Raw genomic sequence first — 25,724 nt, 5'->3', positions numbered from 1 at the left:
ATATATATATAATGGAATGAAAGAAACTAAAGTATCACTGCATTGCATTCTGTCTCACCACACATACACACAGAGCTATAGAAAGCTGTATATCATATTAAAATTAGAAAATAGAAAAGGGTATAAAATTTAATGGTGGCACTCATTTGCATCCATAAATATTTGGTTGTGTGGTACTGGTAATGAAACCCAGAGACATTCTACCTCTAATCTACACCCCCAGCCCCATTTTTTTATTCTTTATTTTGAAACAACATCTCACTATATTTCAGAAGTCCTCACTGAGTAGCTGAGGCTGACCTAGAGCCTGCATCCTCCTGTCTCAGCCTCCCAACTACTGGGATTACAAGTGTGTGCCACTACACTTGGCTTTATAAATGTTTTATTTTAAAGAAAATGTTGATAATCCAGCAAGTACACCCATAGTAAGAAAAATATTTTTTCAATTAGATTATTTCTTCATTGGGTGCAGGGTCCAAGGAGGATGGGACTGTGCTCTCCGAGCCTTATCTAAGATGCTCTGCTCCTGCTTTTTCACCAGCACAACCCGCCTTGAGAACCTCAGGGTTGCATTATATAAAATGGCCATTGTTGTTTAAGTGATTATCATTTTTTATTTTTCAAGGAATATTTAATAAACAAGATGTTAATCCAACATCAACAAATCTGTGGTGTCTTTGCAGCTAAACAAGACATCCAGTTTCTGGGTGAAAAGGACCTGCTTTGTGTGTACACTCAGTGCTATTTAAAAAATGCTGGAATTATTTCACATCATAATTTGAATAGTGGCCAAGTATTCTTTTGTCATATGAGAAAATTCCTTTGAAAAGTTACTTGAAGCTTACACAAAGATTCCATAGCAATATTGTACAGGATTGTTTTGTAGTCTCCAAGATTCCGATGACACAGGGAAATTTTTCAACCTTTAAGAGAAGACATTCCAGCTCGCAAAATCTCATCAACCAGGAGAATGTTGATGGCAATCACAGTGCAGGAATGAAGAAGCTGTTTCTTCACACAGTAGTTATCACATACACCTAATTCTGCTGCTACCATTGGCTCACCAGTGTTCAAGTCCACACCCACAAGCTGACCGGATTCTGAATGCTCTGTTTGAATTTTAACTAATGTTTCCTGAAGGTCAAAACCAGAGTTCTGAGCAAGAACCTTGGGAATGATGAGCAATGCATCAGCAAACGCTTGGACCCCAAGCTGGGCCCTGCCCTTTATACTGCGCTTATATTTAGTCAGGGCCTCTGCCATCGCCACTTCTACTGCACCAGCACCTGGAAGCACGCAACCATCTTCGATAGCATTCTTGACCACCCTCAAGCCATCTCTTATTGCATCTTTGATTTGCATGAGTGTGTACTTATTTGGTACTTTGACCAATAAAGTGACAGAACGGGGATTGTTACATTTCTCAGTAAAAAACTTTTCTTCTCCCAAGGTATACTCATAGGCAAGTCCTGCATATCCCAAACAATAAGGACTTAGTTCCTCCAAATAATTTAGAGCTATCTCACCCGAAGCAAAAGTCAGCCTCTCCATATTTCTCCTTTAATCTCTGTGCAGACAGAGCTACTATGCCTTCTTTTGCAAGAGCATCCAGGGAAAAGGGGTCAATTCCCTTTTGATTAATAACAACAAATCCTTTATCTGAATCAGCACAGACTTTCTTTTTCAGTTCTATTATTGTTTTAACTCTATCTTCAATGAATTTCCTTTCAGCTCTTACTAGTTTCTCTCTCTCTCTTCTGCACTCTTGTAAAAAACAAAAAGCCAGAATTCACTTCTGTTTTCTCATATGCTAATGACACATTGCATGTCAGAATGTATGCATTCTCTACTCTTTTCTTCATATCCGGATGTCGTGCACCATGGTCCAAAATAAGCCCTCTAATTAAGCTTGTATCTGTTTCAGATTTGTGTTTCATCTCCATGATCTCAACCATGAACAAATCAATAGGTTCATCTTTTTTCTTAATGGCCAAAATGGAGTCCACTACAGCCTCTGTTAAGACATCTGCAAGTTCAGCATGAACTTTAGTACATAGAGATGTTCTGGCCACATCTATAAGCGTTTCCCTGTCCATCTCTCTGCTTACTTTGATTTCTTCCAAAACTCAAGTGCCTTTTCCTTTGCAGCTTCAAAACCTTCGGTGATTATTCTGGGATGAAGACCCTCAGAAATGTAGAGGTCGGCCTGCTTCAGGAGCTCCCCGATGATGAGGACGTTGGATGTTGTTCCGTCCCCTGTTATGTCGTCCTGCGCTGTCGCTACTTTTGCTATCAGGGAGGCTGTCAGGTGCTGGATTTGCATTTCGTGTAGCAACACATTGCTGTCTTAGTAAGCTTGATGTCTCCAGTGCCAGAAACAAGCATCTTCATGGTGCCCTTAGGCCCCAGGTTGGTCCTCAGCACGTCCTGAAGCCCACGTGCCACGGAGATCTTGACTGCCAGCGCAGCCTGCGCTCAGGCCACCTCGGCCTTAGGGTTCAGAGTCTTCACAGCCGCCATTGCTGCCCCGGCAGAGGAAGAGGAGATGAGCAAGCACGCCCCACCCGGCTGAGCACGGCCTAAGTGATATCTTAAAACTCTAATGTAAACTGGGTGTGGTGGGCATGCTTGTAATCCTCAAGTTTAGGAGGTGGAGAAAGGAGGATCGCAGAGGTTCGAAGCCAGCTGCACTGGCTTAAGAGACCCTGTTTCCAAAAAATTTTTAAAAAGCATAAAATAGGTCTGGGAGTGTAGCATAAAATAGGTCTGGAGTGTAGCCCGGAGGTAGAAGGGCTTCCAGGAACCCCAGAACCATCACCACCAAAAAAAAAAAAAAAAAAAAAAAAAAAAACTCTTAATGTAAGCAGGGCATGATGGCGCACTTTTGTAATCCCAGCATTGGGAGGCTGAGACAGGAGGATCGTGGTTCACAGACAGCCTCAGCTAACTAGTAAGGCCCTCTGCAACTCAGTGAGACCCTGTCTCAAAATATAGAATAAAAAATAAGGCAAGGGGTGTAGCTCAGAGGTCGAATGCCCCTGGGTTCCATCTCCAGACCCCCCAAAACAAAAAAACAAACAGAAAAACAAAAAGTTCTAATGTAGAGTTACTCACTAATACTACTTTTTTGAAATGGTATTTATTTAGAATACCTGGACAGTCCAGGTCTAAGAAATATCTGGACAAAACTGAGGCTGAAGAAACAATTATTACAGACACAAATTAAGACTATCCAAGCTGTCTATACAAGCTTCCAGGACTTGGGAGAGTAAACCAAGAAGAACTGCATATTTAAGATCAGCCTCAGCAAGTTAGCAAGATCCTCAGCAACTTAGTGAGATCCTGTATCAAAATCAAAATTAAAAAAGCTAGGGGTATATATTGATGGTAGAATGTTTCTAGGTTCAATCAATAATACCCCAAAAAAAGAAGTAGAAAAGAAATATTTGTCCAGAAGTTCAGTAATCAACTATTCAACATAAATACTATATCAATTTAATATTTAAAAATTAATATTAAAAACATCATTATAGCCGGGCGTCATGGTGCACGCTTGTAATCCCTGCTCTTGGGAGGCGGAGACAGGAGGATCGTGCTGGTTCAAAGCCAGCCTTGCTGGCTTAAGAGATGACAGGTCCAGCCCATCAGCAGTGGGGTGAGCAGGAAGGTGGGTGCCGACGCCTGAACAGAACCACACACCAGCCGGGAGCCGAGTCAAGCAGGAGCTCGTTTATTCTTCTTCAAGCATATATATATATATATATATATATATATATATATATATATATATATATATATGTAATCACAAAACCACAAGGGGGATTCCCAATGAGGAAATAGCCTAGCCTATCGGGATAAAGATCACCTCTTCACAGACCGTCATGTAGCTTGCTGCCAATCTCAAGCCATTCATGTGTGCAGAAGCTCCTTTAAAGGTAAAAACTACTTAATCTTTCCACCCATAACGAATGGGGAAACCACGCCTTCGTAACATCCTCCAGGTGCTGTCTTAGCCCCTTTTTTGAGGAAGTTCTTAAAATTTACCTAAGGCTTAGCCTGCAGGCTGCTCAGGCCGAAGGAGACTGCATCTCTTTAGGTGCTGTATGCACACACCCCAACAAAGAGACCCTGTTTCCAAATAAAAATATAAAATAGGTCTGGGAGGGTAGCCCAGAGGTAGAAGGGTTTCCAGGAACCCCAGTACCACCTCACACACAAAAAATCTTTGTAAAATATCTCACCGAACTTTCACATAAGGAAGGACCTTCTTTTATATTTAGATCTCCTGGATCACAGTCTTCTCTGTCCTCTCAGCCTGGCCCTGAATCCTTTGCTAGATACCCTATTCACTGAGTAAGTGACAATGAACAATTAGTGTAATTTCTTTATGCTTCAATTGCCTCAATGTAAAATGAAGATAAATAATAGTATTTTTCTTGAACCTCCTGTGATGGCTGAAGGAAATAAATAATTTAATGCTTCTGAATGTTTTTCATAGCATTCAGGATAGAGGCAGTGTTAAGTAATATTAGTTATTACAATTATCAACTTAAGCATGTCATTTCTTATAACTTTATTAAATTCAATAATTTTTTTGAATGAAACACATTTGAAGAACCAGGCACATAGTTGGGCATTGGAACTACAGCTGCTGCTTTCACCTAATTCAGTGTTAAATATCACTTAAATATTTATGAACGTTTATTTTAAGTAGTTTATGAATTCACTGTAATTCTTTAAATTATAGTGTTTGTTTTCTGACACGGAAAAATATCTTTTAATAATAATAATCAATGACAATAGAAGTCAGTTATTTGTTTTATTTATCTTGAGTGTTATATGTTAAATGTATTAAAATATCTTTTTGTTAATTTTAGTAAAAATGACTTAGTCACTATGTAATTCAAAACAATGAATTATTTGATTTTTTGGATAGATAAACTTTCTATTTCCAAATATATCTAGCATTCACTTTTGTATTTGACCCTGATGTTTTCTAGGTTGTTTTCTAACTTAATTACCTGCCTATCTTGTCCTTGCTTTTCTAAGAACTGTGCTTGGGATTTAATTTCTAAATGGAACTCTATTGCTTTCCTGCTTGAAAATATTTTTAAAATATTTCTAACACCAAAGAACAAGTTTCTACTCCTTATGGTGATCTGAAAGTTTTAATTTGAAAAATTTCCATTTTATATCTCTCTCCTCTTTTTTAATTAAACTCAGATACAACTGCCTTTCCATAAAATTTACTCCTGTAAAATATATAATTAAATGTTTTTTTTAGTATATTCAGAGAATTATACAAATGCCACCTCTTTCTAATTCTAGAATGTTTTATCACTTCCAAGAAAAAAACTTGAAAAAATTGCAGTCACTCCCACTTCCTCCCCCAGGTCTTCAGCCCCTTGGAAGCTTCTAATACACTTTCTATTTCTGTAGTTTTATGTAATCTGTGCATGCTACATTTATAGAATCTTATATATGACCTATTAAGTAAGGCCCTTTTATTTTAGAATATTTCCATTGGCTTTATATCATATATTAGCACTTAATTCTTTTTAAGTGGTGGAAAAATGATTCACTGCAGTGATGTGTTACATTTTGTTTAACTATTTGCTACCTAAGGAACCTTTGGAATTTTCCAGCTTGAGGCTGTTAGGAATATCAGTGTTTGTACATAAGCATATAGAATTTTTATATAAAACATGTTTTCACTTCTTTATTGTGCCTACCTAGAAGTGTAATTGTTCTTGAAATTTCTGAGAACGTGCGTGGAAATTTTTCTCAACAATAGATACAACATTTTACATTTTCATCAGCAGTATATGTCATTTCTAATTTCTCTAGATCTTTGTCAATTATTTTTTATTGTAGTTACTTTAGAGAAAAGGAAGTGATATCTTAATATCTTACTGTGGTTCATTTATCATTTCACTTATGACAAATGATGTTGAGCATTTTTTCATGTGTTTATTATAAATTTTTGTACCTGTGGATTGTGAACTCTGTATTAAAATCCTTGTTTTATGATCCATATAGTTGCTTTTTTTTATAGTAAATTTTTGAAAAAAAAATTTTTTTTTTTTGGTGTAGGTTTGAATCCCACACCCAGGATTGAATCTAGGTGCATTCAACATATGAAATACACCCTATCCCAATTTTTTTGGTTTTTTAAATTTTCAACAGGGTCTCACTAAGCTGCAAAGGGCCTCACTAAGTAGCTGAGGCTGGCCACGAACCCTGATCCTCCTGTCTTAGTCTCCCAAGTACTGAGATTGCAAGTGTGCACCACCACACCTGACTGAAAATGTTTTAGATATTGCTATTTCCACATTTTTTTTATCAAATATATCATTGAAGTATTTGTCTTAGAAGGCAGATTGCCTATTTGCATTGTTGATTGGATATAATACACATAAAATGCTTTTAATTTTAATGAATTTTAATTTATCTATTTATTTTTTGTTGCTTATGCTTAATAATCTGAGTAATCCTTAAAAGCTCATAGTCTTTTTGCCAGTGGAGGTACTTTCCTCAGTGTGGGTGGCAGCTGATATATCAGAATGGTAATTAGTGAAGATTGGGTAGCTTTGACAAATTTTTTTGTATATATTATTTTATTGAAAATAAATGGCATACATTTAAACTGTACTTGGTTCCCCCACCCCCAACTTCTGTTTATCCTTCCCACCTCCATGTCCAGGGTAAACATGCTATATTCATACTTTTACACATATTCAGAGGTAGCCCCTTACTGATCAAGTTCAGGTTTATTCCTCCCCTATCCTTCCATTCAGACTTTGCTGAGATTTCCCTTCCATTATCTGGAGTCCCTCTGGTATCCCCAATCTTTTCTAGTTTGGAAATATTAGAGGAAATATATGTTCCTTCTCTTTCTGTACTTGTCTGATGTCATTTAACATAATGATCTCCAGGACTTTCCATCTTCTTGTGAATTACATGATTTTGTTCTTCTTTATAGCTGAATGGAATTCCATTGTGTTTTTTCCCATAATTTTACAATCCATTCATCTGTTGATGGGGGCCTAGATTGGTTCATATTTTGGCTATTACAAATTGTTCTGCTATGAACATAGGTATGCATATGTTGCTGTAGTTCTCTGGTTGGATCATATAGTGAATCTATTTCCAGTTTTCTAAGGAATCTCCACACTAATCTCTATAGTGGCTGAACTAGTTTGCACTCCCAACAGTGTAAAAGAGTTCCTCTTTCCCCACATTCTCGCCAGCATTTGTTATTATTTGATTACTTTATGCTTGCCACTCTGACTGGGGTTAGATGGAATCTCAGTGTAGTTTTAATTTGCATCTCCCTGATGGCTAATGATGTAGAACATCTTTTCATGTATCTATTGGCCATTTGTATCTCTTCTTTTGTAGTGTCTATTCAGTTCAGTTGCCCATTTCTTGATTGGGTTGTTTGTTTTGCTAGTGTAGAGTCTTTTGAGCTCTTTGTATATTCTGGATATCAGCCCCCTATAAGAGTGGTGGCTGGTAAAGATCTTCTCCCATTCTGTAAGCTTCCTCTTTTGGTTATTTATAGTTTCCTTTGATGAGAAGAAACTTTTTAGTTTGATTCCATCCCACTTGTTAATTCTTGTTTTAATTTTCTGAGCTTTGGAGGTTTTGTTGAGAAAGTTAGTGCCTGTGCCTATATGTTGTAGTGTTGAGTCTATGCCCTCCTCTAATAACTTCACAGTCTCTGGTCTAATTTCTAAGTCTTTGGTCCATTTTGAGTTGATTCCCATGCATAGTGAGAGTTAAGAATTTAGCTTCATCTTCCTAAAATGGATAGTCAGTTCTCCCAGCACCATTTGCTGAAAAGGCTGTCTTTTCTCCAGCATATGAGTTTGGCCCCTTTGTCAAAGATTAATTGACTATAGGTGTGTGGATTTGATTCTGTATATTCTATTCTGTTCCACTTGTCAGTATACCTGTTCTTGTGCCAGTACCCTGCTGTTTTTACTATTATTGATCTATAAAATAATTTGAAGTTTGGAATTGTGATGCCTCCAGTGTGATTCTTATTGTTGAGAATTGCTTTGGCTATTCTGGGTCTTATATTTCTCCATATAAAGTTCATAATTGATTTTTCTAGGTCTATGAAGAATGTCATTGGTATTTTAATGGGAATTGCATTGAATCTATAGATCATTTTTGGCAGAATGGTCATTCTGATGATATTTATTCTGCCTATCCATGAGCACAGGTAATCTTTCCATTTTCCAAGGTCTTCTTCAATTTCTTTCTTTAATGTTTTATGGTTTTTGTTGTAGACATATTTTACATCATTGGTTAGGTTTATTCCTAGGTATTTTATTGGTTTTTGAGGTTATAATGAATGGAATTGTTTTCTTTATTTCTTTAATTTTGGATTCATTGTTGCTATAAAGAAAAGCAACTTATTTCTTTGGGTTGATTTTATATGCTGCAACTTTGCTGAATTTGTTATTCAGCTCCAAAAGTCTTTTGGTTGAGTTATTTGGGTCTTCTAGATAAAGGACCATGTGATCTGCAAATAAGGATAATTTTAATTCCTCTCTCTCTCTATTTGAATTTCTTGGATTTCCTTCTCTTGTCTTATTGCTGCGGCAAGAGTCTCAAGGACTGTATTGAAAAATAGTGGTGATATAGTGGGCATCCTTGTCTTGTTCCTGATAAAAGAGGAAAATCTTGCAGTTTTTCCCCATTCAGTATAATGTTGGCTTTGGGTTTGATGTATATTGCCTTAATGATATTAAAATATGTTTCTTCTATTCCAATTTTCTTCAGTGTTTTTTAACCTAAATGGGTATTGAATTTTTTGAATAATTTTTGGGTCTATTGCAATAATGATGTGTTTTTTGTTCTTGGTTTTATTTATGTGGTGAATGACATGTAATGATTTGCATATTTTGACCAGCCTTCTTTTTCTGGGATGAAACCAACTTGGTCATGGTGTATTCTCTTGATATGGTTTTGAATGCTTATAAGCTTGTATTTTGTTTAAAATTTTTGCATCTATGTTCATTAAGGATATTGGTCTGTAGTTTTCCTTGCCTAAGGTATCTTGTTTTGGTTTGGGGATTAATGTGATACTGACCTCATAGAAGGAATTTGGGAGAGTTCTATCTCTTTCAATTTCCCAGAACAAGTTGTGAAGTATTGGTATTAGTTCTTCACTGAAGGTTTTGTAGAATTCAGCTGGAAACCCATCTGGGCCTGGGCTTTTATTTGATGGAAAGATTTTTATTGCCATTTTTATTTCTTTGTTTGCTGGTTTAGGCTTGCTATATCCTCTTGGTTCAGTTTAGGTAGGTTTTATGTGCTTAGAAATCTATCAATTTCTTTCATGTTTTCTAGTCTGAGTATAAATTTTCAAAAGAGTTTCTGATAATTCTTTGAATTTCTCCACTATCTGTGGTTATGTCTCCTTTTTCATTTTTAATTTTAATAATTTGAGTTGATTCTCTCTTTCTTTTGGTTAGGTTGGCCAGGGGTTTATCAATTCTATTAATCTTTTCAAAGAACCAGATTTTTATTTTGTTGATTCATTGAATTTTTTTCTATTTCATTTATTTCTGCTCTGATTTTAATAATCTCCTGCCTTCTGCTGGCTTTGAATTAGACTTTTGCAGTCTTTCTAGGTTCTTGAGTTGTTTCATTAGGTTCTTTACTTGGTGATTCTCTGTCTTATGTGTGCACTCAATGCTCTATACGTTCCTCTTAATACTGCCTTCATAGTGCACTATAGATTTTGGTAAGTTGTGTCTCTGTTTTTATTTTTTTCCATAAATTTCTTTATTTCTCCCCTAATTTCTGCTCTTCCCCATTCATTTTTCAGTAGTGTATCATTCAATCTCCATGTGTTTGAATAGTTTCTTTTGAGTTTCCTGTTTTTGATTTCTACTTTCATTCCATTATGGTCTGAAAAAATGCAAGAAATTATATTACATCTTTTGAATTTGCTGGTACTATCATTGTGTCCCAAGGTGTGATCTATTTTGAAAAAGGTTCCATGAGATGATGAGAAGAATGTCTATTCTGTAGTTCCTGGTTGAAATATTCTATTAGGTCTTTTTGGTTTATAGTTTTCCTTTGTTCTAAAGAGTCTTTACTCATCTTTTGCCTTGAAAATAATTCGATTTCTGGTTCTCATATTTTCAAAGTTCTTAGGCCTGTCTTTCTGATGTCTTCTCATTGTTTGTATTATCTTTAGACCAGTCTTAGTAGCAGATATTTAGAAGAATCAACTGTCGCGTCCCTAAGGCTCCGTCCTGAAGAGCCCTGGGAAAGAAGACACAAACGCCGAGTCTGTTGATGATGCTTCCTCTTTAATGCTTCCTCCTCTTTAATGCTTCCTTCCTTTAATGCACACAGCAAGCAAATATATATCAGTATCATAACCCCCCCCCCCTCATCACCCCACCAACCCCAAGCTTCCCACAGCTAGGGCATACACATTTCTAACCCTCTCATAGGCGGGCTGGTGGTAGCGTGAGGCGCTGTGTCACTGATCATCCATAGGGCGCCTGATAGGGCTCACTGCACAGGCTCAGGGCACCGCCAGCCTCGTGAGCCTTGTGACTTGGCAACATGCCTAGGCGCCATCTTGAGCCACCGCCCCATCCCGGTCTAGCCGAGCGAGCCCCAACAATCAACAGGTAAGCAGTACTCTTTAGTGTGGTGAGGATTGGGTGAGGGTGGAGTAGCTAGGTTGATGGTGCAGAAATCAGGGAAGGTAGAGTATATAATTAGGTTGTAAAAGAATTTAAGTATAATAAGGTTGAATCAGGTTGAGGATGGGAGAAGTTTAGATAGTAGGACTCTTGTATTTATTAGAATATTTAAGTATGGAAATGTGAGAAATTTTGTGTATTAAACAAAGAGATGCAGTTAGGGGACAGAGAAAGTTTTGAAAGAAGATAATAGATATTCTAAGTTGTAGACTCTTGTAGAAGGAGTGGAGGGAGGGAGCAAACAGAAATGAAAAAAGTGACAAAATAAGGTACAAAGGTTAACTATTATATATCAAATATTAACAACAACGTCAAAACTATGGGATATTTACACAAGGAATTCTGCTCAGCCATAAAGAAATACAAAATTATGTCATTTACAGGGAAATGGATGGAACTGGAGAATATTGTGCTAAGTGAGATTAGTGAGTAACAAGAAGTAAAAAATTGGATGCTTTTTCTAAAACATTTTTCTCTGCTTGCTAATCTCACTTAAAATAATGTTCTCCAGCTCTTTTCATCTTCTTGAAAATGACATGGATTTGTTCTTCTTTATAGCCAATGAGTTTTTAAACTGTTGGTATAGAAACTGCATTGTAAAATGATATTGTTTTGGGTTAGATCATATATAGTAAAGCATTTGTGGTATGTTTGTTTGCAGATGTGATGAAGATGGTTTTATTTAAGCCTATTTCTTATGTATTCCCAAGAGGAAAGTGTGAAAGCTTAGCGGCAGGGGTGTACAATGGATAGTAGGGGCTGGCGACAATAAAGCCTGGATACCCCAAAGTCTGCAATGGAAAAATACTTAAAACTCTCTATTAGATGTGTCACTTGGGGGGAGATAATTCTTTTAAACTGGCTTCAAGGTTGTTTACTGGAAAACAGTTACAGGAGACTATGAGTCATATCATACAGGGATGTGAAATTTACTTCAAAATTAATCCCCAAAATAGCTTGTTAACCACCAGGCAAGCAATTTAGAGACACATATCAAGGTGAAAATCGGCAGCTTGATTTCACTCACATGCCAGGGGGAGAAAGGTACCGGGTAAACCTAGGAGGTATAAGCCCTCTGGTGGCAATTACTCCCAATGGTCCTGATAAGGATTCAAAATACGCCTGATCGCCGGGCGTGGTGGCGCACGCTTGTAATCCCAGCATTCGGGAGGCTGAGACCTGGAGGATCGCGGTTCGCGGACAGCCTCAGCTACTTAGTGAGGCCCTCTGCAACTCAGTGAGACCCGGTTTCAAAATAAAGAATAAAAAATAGGGCAGGGGGTGTAGCTCGGAGGTCAAATGCCCCTGGGTTCCACCCCCGACCCGCAAAAAAAAAAAAAAAAAAAAAAAATACGCCTGATCAATTAAATCTCACTCCCTTTGCAAAATTGTATGGGAGATCTCCTCTGACTCAGAACATAGTCCTACACACAGAATCTTAAGTATTAGCAGACTATGATACCCAATTGACAACATATTAACAAGTTTTAATAAACTCCAAACAGTGCTGGAGGGGAAAAGGGAATTTTTTTTTTCCAGGATACTTGATACTAATCAAATCATCTAAAATCTTTATTCAAAATACCCCAAAGCCTATTTCAGGTCTCCACAGTACTAATTTCTGTATTCACATGGCACAAAATATACTAAAAAAATCCCACTTTTGAATGTTTAAGCCTAATTCAGAAAAATAGGTTTTAACTTCTCATTTAATTGGTTGAGGTCTAACAGAACCAGATATCAAAAAGACAAACAAACCTTAATCCAACATTCTTTTTAGGTTTTTATGGTTATAATTCTCATAGAAAAATTAAAATAGTGGGAGACCCCATTCCAACTTTTGTCATTGTCCTGGGAGACTGTTTATGTGTGGGGCCTGTGCTGTGTAATCTCAAATGCAATTATACTACATTACAGACAGTCTGGTCCCAGTGTCAGACTTACATTTCCCTTTAGGCTGGTTGGTTTTCTGTTTTATTTTTTCTTATTCCATCATCCCTAACAGCTTCCAAGGATGCTGTTATTTTGGCAAACTTGGGACAATTTTACCCATACCACCATTGTCCCCCCCATTTATGAGTACTTGTTCTTTTCCTTCTTTATCATCTGATTGTAATAGTAATTTACATCTTTGCTCCCCAGACCTTGTTGCAGGGTTATCCCTCACTTTACTAGCCATTCCTGGATTGTTAGGTGCCTATATGTAAATTAGTCAACTCACCTGTTTATTCACTAAGACAGTTAAATATTCAGCCTTAGCGCTGGCAGCTATCAATACTGAACTTGGTGAAGTATGCCAAGCCACTCTAGAAAAAAGAGCTACCATTGATTATTTTCTCTTCCTACATCCTATAGGGTATCAAGAATTCCCTGGAATGTGTTGTTTTAACATCACTGATAATTCAAAAAAGATAACCACTTTAATATTACACATGCAGGAACAATTAACATATATTCAGCAATATAAAGGTTATTTGGGTATGGTTCATCATGGATGGCATGGCGTATGCCCTTTGTTACTCCCCTTCTTTTTCCTTTTGCTTTTTGGGCCATGCTTGATATACTGTATTGTGAATTTTGTTTCTCATAGGCTTGAAGTTTTCAAACTTCAGATGGTGATAAAAATGGACCTAAAGATGAACATATATTGAAGGCCTTTAGATGGCCATAGAGATACAAGACACTCACCAATCTGACTCCCTCAATGTCAAGCTGCATGCATGTATCCTAAAACTGGGCTCCCTCTATGTCATCCCTGTTCAGCTCAAAGAAGTTCAATTGAGTTGGCGTCCTTATTCCTTTGCTATAGGTACATGTATATAGTAAAAATAGGGGGAAATTGATGGGGATTGAGCTCATGTTAATTGTTAATAAGAATTGTAAAAATCAGAATGTATCTCCTAAGTTTACCTTTGGTCTGACAGTTGTCAGGAAGTTACTAGAAAGAGGGGGGTTTGTAACAGTATTGGAAAGAGGCTTCAAAATGTATTAATGTACCAGTATTGGGGAAGATTTTCAATTTTCATAATATATCTTTGGTAGTAAAAAAAAAAAAAAAAAAAAAGCCAGGACTTTCAAGGAAAGGGCTGCAGATCTCCAGGTGCCAAGGGTAATTAGTGAGAGAATAGAAGCATAGGGCCTTTTTTACATTTCTAAAGAGAGGCAAACTTTTTTAAGGATGTGGTGAAATCCCAGATTTTGGATAAGCAACTTAACACATTTTGGAGTGTAACAAAAGGCATGGGGGTCTGTGCCAGAGAAAGAGCTGGCCCCCCTGCCCCAGAGAGAAGACTGGTTATAATAATACTCTGTATTCAGGAATCTTTGGTGACTTTGTTTTTGGTCATCCCACTATGTCACTCTGTGGTATAGTGCTTTACTCTGAGCTCTAGCTTTCCCTCTTTCTAATGGCACCATAACAGTTACAACCTGGTTTCTATCTTTGTAATAATAAACTCATTTAAGTCTTCAGTAAGAGTTTGGACTAGTGTATATTGATCCTAAGTCTGGACAAGGACCCGCGGCTACAGGAATAGTTTCCAGGAGCCTAAAAGAGGTCTCTGGGAACAGTTCCCACCAAACTATAACAATCCAAACCATAAAAACTTTGTTAATCATTCTGACCCTAACAAAGACCTAGGCCTACACCTGCATCAAGGTAGAAAAGCTTTTGGCCAAGCAAGAAATCTCCATAATAATAATCCCCATAATCATAAAACAAGGCCTGCAAGGAATTAATGGGTGGGCTCACACTTAGGTCAGAAGATTATTGGTTGAGCAAGATGAAAGATAATGTATCTTTATAAAAACTGTTCTGTATTCAGAAACTTCAGTAACTTATTTTCAAGTTACTCCACTACATCATCCCTTTGGGTATAGTCCTTTCTGTCCTATTTTTTCTCCCGTTGTAATAATAAAATTGCTTAAGCTTAAAGTGAAAATAGTTCTATTATTTTCTAAAATAGCTAAGAACAAAAACCCATGGCTACATCTCACCCTGGTACAGTTTTTCTATCCCATTGTAACAATATATTAATTGGGAACAAATATCATAAGAATGATACTTAGAGTTGTGGGCTCAAATGACCTAATCATCAATGTGAACAAGAATTAAGAAAAAGTATTGAGGCAGGGCAGAGAACCCACGAACAAGAGGGATTAAAAAGGATCATCTGTACAACTTTCTCCGGAGTGGAGGAAGGTGTGAGACCTATGGGCACCGGGAGATCAGGGAGAATCAAGCCACAAGATAAGAATTCAAATGAAGAATTGATATTGATCAAAAGACATTGGTTTCCCAAAACACAATTTACGCCAACCATAAAAGAACAGATGGAAAGCTCTAGTAAAGTTTAGAAGTCCTCTTCTCAAGACCTTGGGTTGTTACTCTGTTTCAGAGACCCTGCCCCTTTTAGGGGACCAGTTTTGTCTTCTATCCTTGAATTAAAACAAATTTTTATATTTCTATAACCTTTATTAGTCCTTGGATTATAAGAAAAATACACCCTGGTTTCAGTATCAAGAACAGAGATTTTATCAACACTAACATTTTGAGGAAAAGAAAAATGAAGAAAATAATATGTAAAAGAGACAAGAGTAATCAAGGAGGTAAGGATATAACAAGAAAACATGGGTTTTTAGGAGTCAAATGAAGACATAATACAGAAAGGCCACAATTAATAACCATTCCATTTTTAATTTCTCAGCTTAATGATGGATTGGAAGTGAAAGATTGAGCATGTGACAGAAGCAGTAGCAGTATATTTCAAAAATGAAGTATCAGTAGAAACACTACTTCAAAATTTAAATTTAATCCTTTCTCAAGCTACCAATACTCCCTTACAACACTGGACAGCAGGCAAAAAGACACAGTTCCTTGTCAATCACATAATTACAAGAGCAACCAATTGATTTTCTATAGTGCACTGAGTTGCTATGCTATTATATTTGGTAGTTATATTTAATAACTAATTTTTTAAATTTAGGATGTTTTCTAGTTATGATACATTTATTGAGATGTAACCACATCAAAAGTTGAGGAACATCTATGTCAAAAAAGAAGGAATAATCAACTATGTTGAATTCTATTGACTGACCAAAAAAAAAAAAAAAAAAAAAAGGGCTAAATCTTAACCACTAAATTTTTGCAATGTTGGAATCATTAGAAATTTTGATAATGATAGTACTTTCAGTAGAACTGGGTTATGAAAGTTTGACTTAGAGTATTTTCAGAAAAGGGCAGAGATAGTGTAAAGAAAAAACATAAATAATACTTTTCAGGAGTTTTGCTGCAAAAGAAAGAAAGAAAATATGGGAGTGATTTTAGGAGCTGATATATATTTATCTGCAGTGTGTGAAATGGCAAGTGTAAAACAACTTTATTATAGTCCCTTGCTTCCCCCATCTTACTGTATGTTTCTTGCCTGCCTCCTTGTAGCTTTACAGATTCTATCACTTACTAAACCCTGTTGTTTTCTTAATATCTCCTCAATATCATGAGACTCAAGTAATTTCTTCAAACTCCTTAGCCTACTCTGGTTTATTTCTGGCTTTTCTAACACTCTGAATAAAATTCTCCCTACAACTTTCACTTTTGCTTTCCTCTGATTCAATCACTAAACCACCACTGCAGCACAAATCTGATCATGTTAATCTCTACTTCAGAAACACTTAAATAACTACTTACTATCTACAAGATAGATATATGATTTTATATTTATCTAAAAAAATGAAGAAAATTACTCCTTCCACAAAAGCCTTTAATGACTATTTATTGCTTGATAAAATCAAGGTTTATTTTTATTAGGCAGGATTAGGCTTTTCAATTCTGACTCCTATTTATCCTTCAGTTCACCTTATAATTAATTTTGGAGGCAATTAGAGGGCAGGTATTTTTGTACTTTGTTCAGTACTGGATTTCTCTTATTTATTTATTTTTATTATTTATCTGTTTGTTTTTATACTGAGTATGAAAGCCAGGGGTACTCTATCACTGAGCTATACTCTTAACATTTTTTATTTTTTATTTTGAGATAGGGCCTCCCTCAAGACTGGCCTGAAACTTGTGATCCCCCTGTCTCAGTTGATGAGATTACAGCCATGTGTCACCTCTTCCAGCTCAGCTGGAAGATGAAAATTTCTAATGATTACAACATTGCAAAAATTTAGTGGTTAAGATTTATATCTGGAGGATGTCAAATAATCTCTGATTAGAATTAATTATGGAAATAGATGAATAGATGCCTGGATGAATGAACTGTGTTTCTGACTTTTGCAGTGCCTACCTAACATATGGTAAAAGTGCACTTCTAGAATACACTCACAAAATAAAAAGGACTCAGACTCTTCCTGGCATGACCATATGATCTTTTGTTTTCTAATTAAATAAAAAAAGAACTAACTGCACAAATTTTGGTCTCTAAATATTTTCCCTCTCTTCTAACATCCCCATATGTATTCTAAGAGATTTTCTTTCTGTTTACTTTTGTTAGATGAATGATCTATAAGCTAGTAGGAAATTATTTCAGAAAGAAATGAAAATATGTTTTATAGGTTTTGCCTTCTATATTCTAAGCTGGAAGTATGAACATGTGCTGCTTATATACTTTTAGACATTGAAGATAAGAAGTTTTGGGCTCCAACTTTTTTAAATCATGCCAAGAGTTAAGAAAACTGCAATATGAATTATAGAGACTGTTTAATATTTTGTTGAACAGCTCTTTGTAGCACAAAAGTCCATCATCACCATATTTCACCAATTATATATTTATGGGGTGCATATTTTATATGATATGACATTGCAAATTAATGTCATTCTTTTTCAATAAGAAAAAGATAATAATATAGAAGAAAGCAGGTTTGCTGTCACACTTAATTTCTCAGGAGTTACATGCCATAAGAAAGGGAACATGGTTCTTAAACGCTGAGCATATCCAACAATAGTTGTCTCTGCCACAAATCATTTAATGTGCTGAATATGCACCTCATCTTAATTAACATAAAGTAGAAACAGGTATATTCACAATCAGACTGTCATTATTAAATGACAATCAAACGTTCTTTAAAGCATATTTACAGTAGCCAGGCATGGTGGCACATGCTTGTAATCCCCGTGCTTGGGAGGCTGAGACAGGAGGATCTCACAGGTTTGAAGCCAGCCTCAGCTGGCTTAAGAGACCCCTTTTCCAAATAAAATATAAAATAGGTCTGGGAGTGTAGCCCGGAGTTAGAAGGCCCCTGGGTTCCATCCCAAGTACCACCAAAAGAAGAAAAAAAAAAAACATATTTACATAGTCATACAGAAATCTGAAAACCAAAATTGGCTTACTTGATCTCAAATAATATAATAATTTGCTAAGTAAAAATTATGAAAAATTTCTCAATAAATTTTATATTTGATTTTCCTGAGTAGAGAAATAAAAATGTACTACATTATATTAAGAAGAGTTATAAACGGTACCTTATAATGATATTGTTAGTGGCCCATTGTGAAAATCCATCCCACCATATAAATGCAGAGCCTTTCTTGAGTAACTTAATAATTAATTACTTTGTGGTTTATCGGCCATAGAGCTATAACTAACAACCACAGCAAATGACTTCATTTAATTTTCAGAGCAGTTTTGGTTCAGCTGGCTACAATGGTTGAATCACAGCAGGAAATTAATTGACATCTCATGGAACTGATAAGATTTTGCTTCTATAGATTTAAAATCTAGAAAAATAAAGTTTTAGTAGTACAAAATATTTTGTTGAATAAAAGTTGTTATAAAGAAATAAACCTGAAGATACATAAATATGTGCTTCATTTTTTTGAGAGAGAGAAAGAGAGAGAGAGAGAGAGAGAGAGAGAGAGAGAGAGAGAGAGAGAGAGAGAGAGAGAGAGAGAGAAATAGTGTAGACTGTTGATACTGTAGAACCACTAGGATGAAGCAAATTCAAGGTCTCTTTTTTCTTTTCTTTTCTTTTTTTTTTTTTTTTTGTGGTACTTGGGTTCCTGGAAGCCCTTCTACCTCTGGGCTACACTCCCAGACCTATTTTATATTTTTTGAAATAGGGTCTCTTAAGTCAGTGCGGCTGGCTTCGAAACTGCGTGATCCTACTGTCTCCGCCTCCCAAGCGCGGGGATTACAACAGTGCGCCACCACGCCTGGTTCATTTTTTATTTAAAAAATTAAATATTCAGAGCTGGATGTGGTGGCACATGCTTGTAATCCCTGCGCTTGGGAGGCTGAGACAGGAGGATCTCACAGGTTTGAAGCCAGCCTCAGCTGGCTTAAGAGACCCCTTTTCCAAATAAAATATAAAATAATTCTGAGAGTATAGCCCGGAGGTAGAAGGCCCCTGGGTTCCATCCCCAGTGCCACTAAAAATAAATAAATAAATAAATAAATAAATAAATAAATAAATAAAATTAAATATTCGGAGTAAAAATAAGTGACAATTATATAATGTTTAACTCAAATAGTTGTATAGATTCTATCATTAATTTCTTTGCTTTGGCATCAAGTATAATATTTTTCAGAGTGTTTTTTACTTAAGAAAAAAAAGGACTGTTTTACAAAAGTTGACTCAGCAAATAGAAACACATAGTATTCTGAAATTTCAAGTTCTAAAATAATTAAATTTGTGATAGAAAATGCTGATTTATTAAAACCAGAGCTTTCAGTTTCAAGCCATCCAAATATATAATGTACTTTATAGTACTGTGAAGTTATTTTTGTTTTTGACTATCTTACTGTAAAAAGAATTAAATGTAGATGAATTGGAATTTTTTGTAGTACTTTATAATTTAATATAATATATATTCATATGTGTTTATTGGATGCATGTGTAGAAATTAAAGTCAGTCACCAGAACAAAAATAAGGAGGAAAGAGGGAGGGAATGGGGTGGGAATTGGGGAAGGGCTAAATGAGTGATATGTGCATGTATGCCTCTACCATCTTGTACTCCATTAAGATGAATGACTATATTGCTGGGTGTGGTGGCACACACTTGTAATTCCCGTGTTTGGGAGGCAGAGACAGGAGGTTCTTGTAGGTTCAAAGCCAGCTGTGCTGGCTTAAGAGACCCTGTTTCCAAATAAAAATATAAAAAATAGGTGTCTGGGATCATATCCCGGAGGTAGAAGGGTTTCTAGGAACCCCAGTACCACCAAAAAGAAGAAGATGAAGAAGAAGAAGAAGAAGAAGAAGAAGAAGAAGAAGAAGAAGGAGGAGGAGGAGGAGGAGGAGGAGGAGGAGGAGGAGGAGGAGGAGGAGGAGGAGGAGGAGGAGAAGAAGAAGAAGAAGAAGAAGAAGAAGAAGAAGAAGAAGAAGAAGAAGAAGAAGAAGAAGAAGAAGAAGAAGAGGAAGGAAGAGAGAGGGAGAGAGAGAGAGAGAGAGAGAGAGAGAGAGAGAGAGAGAGAGAGAGAGAGAGAAAACAAACTACCAAACTAATGCATGTGTATCTATGTTCATTACTGCACAATTCACCATTGCCAAACTGTGGAACCAGACAAAATGTCAACAGATAAATGGATTACAAAACTGTGGGATATTTACACAATGGAATTTTACCCAGCCATAAAGAAAAATACAATTACATCATTTACAGGGAAAATGGATGGACCTGGAGGACATTATACTGAGATTAGTCAGTCACAAAACCTAAGAAATCAGATGCTTTCCCTAATATGTGAAAGGTAGGGAGAAATGGGTTACAAAAGTGTTGGGGGGGTCGTGCCCACCACCCCTAAAGGTTGAGATGGCAGGGGTCCGTAGAAAGGTGAGTGTGATGTTCGCCCGTTCCCCAGCCTCCACCCCCAGAGACAATCAGACGCGACCAGGAGTTAAGTCAAAGCAGGAACGCGTTTATTGTAATAGCGAGCATTCTTATAAAGCATTAAACCATAAACAGGGATTTCCAACAGGGGAGCAGCTGGGCCAATCAGCTTAAAGGTCACATTTATCACGCAGACTTCTATCCATTACTTTTACTGCTATCATGTATTGTACATGCACTGACCACGCATGTGACGACCCTTTCCTTCCAATCAAGAGAGGCCAGGACATATTAGGCCATTTCTGGCCCCTCCTTGGGCTCTCCCATTCGGCGCCATCTTTATACAGGTGCCCATCACAAAAGGAACTCTAGATGAAGGAGATTCTATAGATGATCAAATATGTCTACTTAACTGAGGGGATCTGAGGGGGGAAGAGGGAAATTCTCTAAAGCATATGAAGTACTTAAACAAATGAATCAAAGTCAGTCACTAAGCCAATCATGAAAAGGAGGGAGGGGAAGGGAATGGGGTAGAAATTTTGGTAAGGGCTATTGGGTGCTGTGTGCATGTATGTCTCCACTATCTTTTATCCCATTAAGATGTATGACTATCATGCACCAATAAAAGTTAAAGAAAAATAAGAAAATTAAAAACTGTCATTGAGCCGGGTGTGGTGGCGCACGCTTGAAATCCCTGTGCTTGGGAGGCTGAGACAGGAGGATCGCACAGGTTTGAGGCCAGCTACAGCTACTTAGTGAAGATCTCAGCAACTTGGTGAGACCCTGTTTCCAAATAAAATATAAAAAATAGGTCTGGGAGTATATCCCAGAAATAGAAAGCCTCTGGGTTCCACCCCTAGTACCACCAAAAAAAAAAAAAAAAAAAGAAATGAATGTCATTGAACACTCAATTGTCAGTGTCTCTCCTTTAATAAGATCATTAGAGTATCTAACTAAAACATTGGCTTTGATAATATGATTTAAGAGTTGCCAATATGTACATTCGTTAAAAAAAAACATGCATTCCTAATACTCCCTAGTTTGGGCATATTAGAGAAAACATATGTCCCTTCTCTTCTGTGCTTGGCTGATCTCACTTATTATACAAGTCAGACTCCAGATAATGGAGGGGAAACCTCAGCAAAACCTAGAATGGAAGGGTAGGAGAGGAAGAAGACTGAGGAACTACATTCAAATATGTGTAAAAGTATGAATGTAGCATGGTTAACCTGGACACTCATTGATGGCAGAGGTGAAGGTGAAGGGGGGGGGGCACCAGCCACAGTCTGAATGTATGCCATATTCAATATGATACACATAAAAAAGATTAAAAACTAAGGATAAATAAAAAACATGCGCTCATTCATTCATTTGTTCATTCATTCATTCATTTTTGCAGTGCTGGAAATTGAACCCAGAAAGCTCTACCTCTGAGCTAAACCTCTAGCTCTTATATATTTTATTCTTATCAAGTCTAAAATCCTCCTGTATCAGCCTCCCAAATAGATTATAGGCATGTTCCACCACACTTTGCTGAAGAAAAAATATTTTTTTGATGCAGCATATATACACCACAATAAAGAGTTACTTTCACAGTATTGCTCAATATTTTGATAACATTCAGCAAGTTTTTCTTTAATTGAGATTTTCTACTTGTTTGGGTTCACTCAACATAAAGAAACTATACTTTTATTTGTGGGGGGAAAGGAAGAATAATAAAAAGCATACAATGACATTTGGTCATGTATAAGTAATCAGAACAGGTCTCAATTACTATTTTATTCTTTGCTTGATTTTCTATGTCTCCAAACATAAATTTTGAGGATATTCTGGAGTAGTACTCTAAATATTTAAATTAAAAAATAAAATAAACTTTGTCCTTTAGGTGGAAGAGCTGTAAACTGCAGTCATTCTGAATAATATCAGCAAGCATGGAAACCAAAAAAGAGCAAAGCGGAATTAATGAAAATAGCATGTGAGTACATTAAAGCTAGGGAACTCAAACATACATTACTGTTTTTTTTCTAAATTATATTATGCTATTTTTCAGGATGAGTATTAAAACAAATTGTTCATTTGTTTTACATGTAAAAAACATTTGAATCTCTTGAATGCTGGCAGTATTATCCAAGGACCCATTATCTTCTTACTTTGTATTCTTTTGGTGTTTGGAGTAGTGAAAATTGTGATGGCAGGTAACTGTTTCATATTTCTAAAAGCTCAAAAATTTAATCAAAACTCAAAATGTACCATTCATTTAGTGTTTATCCTCACACAATAATGAGAGAACCTGGACTTTGGGGGCATAACACAGAAAGGCAGAATAGTCTGAACAATTGCCTAGGTTCATGGCAATTGCCACAATTGCCATGACCCTAGGCCATTTACAAAGCATAAGGAAAGTGAATTTCCATCTTTACTTGTCTTCAGTGCTTATGTTTCCATAACAGTCACAAAAAGATCAGAATAGAAAATGTGCTGCAAGATGTCCTTTTCAACATTAATATGACTGGAGTTTATGGCAGAATGAACAAATGTGAAGTAATTAAAGCCCCAGACACAAAGGCTTACATCAGTTGACTCTATACATTAAGCGTTATTTTCACAATGATTTCTTATTTGTTTTTACAAAGGTCCTTACAGATTTTCCTTCAAGATAGGGAACTGTAGAGTTTCCAAAGTAAGATACTCACTTTATTTTGCTTGTTTGTTGTTTTTTTATTAGAAAAGTATTAACATGGAGGAATTATTTTCTTAGTATCTTCACTTTAGTGTAACTAGAATAAAAAAGTTCTTCTAATTCCAACTGCATGGTTTTGTTGCTGAGAACTATTTTGGCTATTCTGGTTTTTGTTGTTGTTTCAAATGAATTTAAGAACTGATTTTTCTAAGTCTGTAAGAAATGATCTTTGTAATTTAATGGGTATTGAATTGAATTTTAATATCACTATTGGAACTATACTACAAAGCCATAGTAATAAAAACATCATGGCACTGGCACATTGGTCTATGTATCTACATAGACCAGTGTAGCAGAATACAAAACTGCACACTTACAGCCAGTTGATTTTTGACAAAGGGGCCAAAAATATACCTGGAAAAAAGATAGCCTGTTCAACAAATGGTGTTGGCAAAACTGGTTAACCATAGAAAGAAAAATGGAAATAAATCCCATTTTCTCACCCTGCACAAGAGTCAATTCAAGATGGGTCAAAGACTTGGAAATTAGATCAGAGATGTTGAGGTCCTTGAAGAGGGCATATGAACAACACTGCAACACATAGGCCTAAATAAAAACGTTCTCAACAAGACCCCAAAGGCACAAGAAACTAAAAGGCAAATCAATATGTGGAATTGTATGAAACTGAAGAGCTTCTGTACAGAAAAGAAAACTGTTGAGAACCTCAACCAAGAGCAACAAAATGTGAGATTTTTGCCCCCTATTCCTCTGATAGAGGAGTAATATACACTATACAGAGAACTTAAGAAACTCAGTACTAAGAAAACAAATAACCCAATTAAAAATGAGCAAGGGAACTAAATAGACACTTCATGAAAGAAGAAATTCAAGTGACATGAAAAAATGTTCAACATCATTAGCAATCAGATGCAAATCAAAACCACCCTAAGATTTCACCTAACTCCAACTAGAATGGCAATCATTGAAAACACAAACAACAAATGAAGCAAGGATGTGAAGAAGTGGGAACTCTAATACATTGTTGGTGGGACTGAAAATTAGTGCAACCACTTTGGAAAACTATATGGAGTATCCTCAGAAGAATGGGAACAAACTTACCATAGAATCGAGCAATACCATTTCTGGGTATTTACTGAAAAGAATGGAAACTAAACTAATGCTTGTGTATCTATGTTTATAGCTGCACAATTCACCATTGTCAAACTATGGAACCAGCCAAGATGTCCATCAACAGATGAATGGATTACACAATGCGTGGATGAGTGGATGTACACAATGGAATTCTACTTATACATAAAGAAAAACACAATTACATAATTTACAGAGAAACGGATGAAACTGGAGAACATTATGCTAAGTGAGATTAGTCAATCACAAAAAAAATAAGAAATTGAATGCTCTCCCTAAAATGTGAAAGCTAGGGAGAAACTGGATCATAGGAGGTACTCTAGATGAAAGGTATACTGTAGATCAACAAATAAGGCAACCTGAGGGGATGGGAGGGAAGAAGAGAAAATTCTCTTGTGTTTTTTATGTACATTAACCCACATATCAAAATCAATCACTAAGCCAAATATGAGAAGGAAGGAGAGGGAGGGAATGAAGTGGGAATTGGGTAAAGGCTAATTAGGTGATGTGTGCATGTATGCCTCCACCATCTTGTTCTCCATTAAGATGTATGACTACAATGCACCAATAAAAAATTTAAAAATAAATTAAAATATTCTTCTGTTTCATATATTCTTTGCAGTTTTTTAATGATTTTTTTTACCTGAGGTCATGCACATCTGAACCCATTGCCTTTTTGAAAATTATATATTTTAAGAATCCCAGCTATGTTTGTATGTTTTTTAACAATGCAAATTACTATCTTTCTGATCAATATTGCCAACTAAGTATATATGATTAACAAAAAGTTTATATGAGTTTATATTTTATTTTAATTTCCTCAATATGTTATATTTACCATATAAAATGATATAAATTTACAAGTTATACTATATTACAAAATTCTATTAACAGTTTTATTCTAAAAATTTATAATGAAATGCATATTTGTATTGACACAACTTATCAAGTCTTTGTAACTTATGACATTATTTTTATAATATTTTCAAAAATTAAGTACAAGTATCAACATGATCTAAGAACTAAAACAAAGACTGAATTTATAATTTTCTGGTTCTTCACAAGAGTGCAAGAAGTAAAATTAAGAATTAGTTTACTATTTCTGCTGCTATATTTTATTTACTTTTCATTGCAGTTCACCCAGAATTTAATGCTTAAACAGTAATGAAAGATAAAAGACATTGATTATTATTAGTTTTCATTTACATTATTTGTAATAGTGCAAAATCTTATTTCAAATTAAATTTATTGTCATGTATTCAAAAATTATTATTTCCGTAAGAAAGTATCTCACTACTTTCAGAATGTATAGGCCTAATTAACTATTAGAAAATTGATTTTGTCTTATATTTAATTGAAAATTTAAAATAAAAATTTGTCTTTTTTAATAAA

At 35.9% G+C, this 25,724-nt stretch overlaps 1 pseudogene across 1 annotated transcript; it reads right to left on the bottom strand.

Annotated features, from left to right (window-relative positions):
- Positions 1–918: 918 nt before the first annotated feature.
- On the bottom strand, positions 919–2,520 carry LOC308260836 (T-complex protein 1 subunit zeta-like; annotated as a pseudogene). The gene has a single exon. The product of its transcript is annotated as a T-complex protein 1 subunit zeta-like (transcript).
- Positions 2,521–25,724: the final 23,204 nt, after the last annotated feature.

This window comes from Muscardinus avellanarius (genome assembly GCF_963383645.1).
Source record: "Muscardinus avellanarius genome assembly, chromosome: 3".
NCBI classification, from domain to species: domain Eukaryota; kingdom Metazoa; phylum Chordata; class Mammalia; order Rodentia; family Gliridae; genus Muscardinus; species Muscardinus avellanarius.
Note: the sequence above shows the minus strand (reverse complement) of the source record. Positions and strands in the feature narration are given on the sequence as shown.